Source organism: Schistocerca cancellata, unplaced genomic scaffold (assembly GCF_023864275.1).
Source record: "Schistocerca cancellata isolate TAMUIC-IGC-003103 unplaced genomic scaffold, iqSchCanc2.1 HiC_scaffold_1150, whole genome shotgun sequence".
Lineage (NCBI taxonomy): Eukaryota > Metazoa > Arthropoda > Insecta > Orthoptera > Acrididae > Schistocerca > Schistocerca cancellata.
The window spans coordinates 4794221-4797469 of NW_026047149.1; the positions used below are offsets into that span (position 1 = coordinate 4794221).

A 3249-nucleotide genomic window follows, 5' to 3' on the forward strand; every position below is an offset into this window, starting at 1 on the left:
TCTTCAAATGACCCTGTCATTTTGATTGTTGACGGGCATTATTCCCACACAAAAAACCTCGATGTGTTAGATAAAACACGTTGAAACGTCTCCTTAGAACAATTATACATGACTGTGCTTAAACTGACACACAACATTTTTAGCGCAACGCAATCTTTCAATAATCCCTACAAAACAATGGCCCTGACTAACATTAACCTACATGAAACTTCCTGGCAGATTAAAACTGTGTGCCCGACCGAGACTCGAACTCGGGACCTTTGCCTTTCGCGGGCAAATGCTCTACCAACTGAGCTACCGAAGCACGACTCACGTCCGGTACTCACAGCCGTACTTCTGCCAGTATCTCGTCTCCTACCTTCCAAACTTTACAGAAGCTCTCCTGCGATACTTGCAGAACTAGCACTCCTGAAAGAAAGGATAACGGAGACATGGCTTAGCCACAGCCTGGAAGATGTTTCCACAATGAAATTTTCACCCTGCAGCGGAGTGTGCCTATTGACCTACATCTTTCACAAATCACTTACCTCACAAAAATCTTCGTTACTCGAACTACTGCAATACAGCGAGCGCCACTACTGCCAGCTAAATAAGAGATTCAAACTACTGAAGGCACTAACTACTGATAGGCATAGTTAGCAAATGAAAGATTTTAATAGAGAACAAACAATGTATTTACCTTAATAATCATAATATATACAGCAGTTCATGCCATCCAGTCTTACAAATTTCAAAACTCCGCCATCTCTCTCCCCACATCCACCACTGCTGGCGGCTCACCTCCAACTGCGCAACGCTATGCGCCGTTAACAGCCAACTGCCCAACACTACAATGGCAGACAACAATGCAAACTAGCCACAGACTGCACACAGCACAGCCAGTGATTTTCATACAGAGCGCTACGTGGCGTTACCAATAAGAAAACCTAAACAGTCTACTTACAATGTGAAAACAATGTTCATGTTGTATGTTTTCCACCTCACTGAACGCATAAAATGCAACCACTTGACGTCGGATTTATGGAGCCTTTGAAAACCTACAGCCGGCCGCAGTGGCCGTGCGGTTAAAGGCGCTGCAGTCTGGAACCGCAAGACCGCTACGGTCGCAGGTTCGAATCCTGCCTCGGGCATGGATGTTCGTGACGTCCTTAGGTTAGTTAGGTTTAACTAGTTCTAAGTTCTAGGGGACTAATGACGTCAGCAGTTGAGTCCCATAGTGCTCAGAGCCATTTGAACCATTTTTTTGAAAACCTACTATGCCCAAGGGAGAGAAACGTGGTTGGCAAGTAAGCCAGGTCGTGTTATCACCCCATTATTAATAAGCCAAGTTATTTGGGGCAGCTTACAACAGAGCAGCAACAATGGAAGCATCTGTGAATGCCTTCAGAAAAACAAGTGTCATCCAATGCAACAGAAACATCTTTAGGGAACATGAGTTTTCAATTCATCGCCATGCTGAAGCTCTTCAAGAAAGAGGTGCCAAAAATGAAAATGAAACTACTGACGGTGATGGTCGAGCTGTCAGCTGGGCAGACATCAGACATCAGACCTGTCCCACACATCGCAAAACCACCTGGGGTCAGTCAAAAAGGTCAAACATCGCGATCGTGCTCTGGTGCGTTACTAACTTCAACTCCTTATGTGAAGCAATAGCAATAATGTAAACAGAAGATATCAGAGGCTGAAGCTAAGAAAGCAGCGAGAAAGTTATTTTGGAAGAAGAGTGGAAAATCTTCCAATCGTAGACCTAAAGCAGTAGAATCGTCTAGTGACTCGGCATCCGATGTCAATCTTGATGACAGTGGGGATTCAGGCAGCAGTGATGACGATGACGCAGAGTGTCTATTCTGTACTGGGCGCTTTTCTGAAGGCAAACACGGGGAGAAATGGGCACAGTGCACGAAATGTTATCGCTGGGCTCACGAACATTGCGGTGTCACAAAAGACAATTTTGTTTGTCCCGGATGCCGTAAATATAAACCTAAGTAGTGTGAAATGAGTGGAGGATAACAGAAATGAATGAACATGTAAAAATTTTATTTCTGTATGTCATTATTATGTAATAAAATAATTACTGCAAAATACTGTCTCATATTAGGAAACGTTGATCTCATTTCTACGAAATGCCTTGTTTGTGAAGATTTAATAACTACTTTGAAAGATTGTTCATTATTGCAAATACCATAATTGTATGATAAAATTAAATAATGCAAGGTCTTATTACCATCATAAAAAATACAATTGCATTTAGTTTTAGGTCTTTCAAATGGGTTTACAAAAGTGTGTCTCATATTAGGCACCTTTCCTCTACGCTTCTTACGAGGTGCATTCAAGTTCTAAGGCCTCCAATTTTTTTTGTCCGGACTGGAAAGAGATAGAAAGACGTGCATTGTTTTCAAATGAGGCCGCGTTCATTGTCAATACGTCACAGAGATGGCAGCACCGTACGGCAGATGGAATTTTAGTGCCAGTGGCGAGAATGAGAACTGTTTTAAATACTTAAAATCGCGAAGTTTTCCTCACTTGAACAGTGTGCAGTCATTCGTTTTCTGAATTTGCGTGGTGTGAAACCAATTGAAATTTATCGACAGTTGAAGGAGACATGTGGTGACGGAGTTATGGATGTGTCGAAAGTGTGTTCGTGGGTGTGACAGTTTAATGAAGGCAGAACATCGTGTGACAACAAACCAAAACAACCTCCGGCTCGCACAAGCCGGTCTGACGGCACGATCGAGAAAGTGGAGAGAATTGTTTTGGGGGATCGCCGAATGACTGTTGAACAGATCGCCTCCACACTTGGCATTTCTGTGGGTTCTGTGCTCACAATCCTGCATGACGACCTGAAAGTGCGAAAACTGTCATTCAGGTGGGTGCCACGAATGCTGACAGATGACCACATGGCTGCCCGTGTGGCATGTTGCCGAGCAATGACAGAACGAATGGGACTTTCTCTTCGTCGGTTGTGACAATGGATCAGACGTGGATGCCATTTTTCAATCCAGAAACAAAGCGCCAGTCAGCTCGATGGAAGCACACAGATTCACCGCCACCAAAAAAATTTCGGGTAACCGCCAGTGCTGAAAAAATGATGGTGTCCATGTTCTGGGACAGCGAGGGCGTAATCCTTACCCATTCCAAAGGGCACTACGGTAACAGGTGCATCCCACGAAAATATTTTGAAGAACAAATTCCTTCCTGCACTGCAACAAAAACGTCCAGGAAGGGCTGTGCGTGTGCTGTTTCACCGAG

At 44.0% G+C, this 3249-nt stretch overlaps 1 non-coding gene across 1 annotated transcript; it reads right to left on the reverse strand.

Annotated features, from left to right (window-relative positions):
• Positions 1–230: 230 nt before the first annotated feature.
• On the reverse strand, positions 231–305 carry Trnas-cga (transfer RNA serine (anticodon CGA)). The gene has a single exon. It is a non-coding gene; the product is annotated as a tRNA-Ser (tRNA).
• Between the last annotated feature and the right edge of the window lie 2944 nt (positions 306–3249).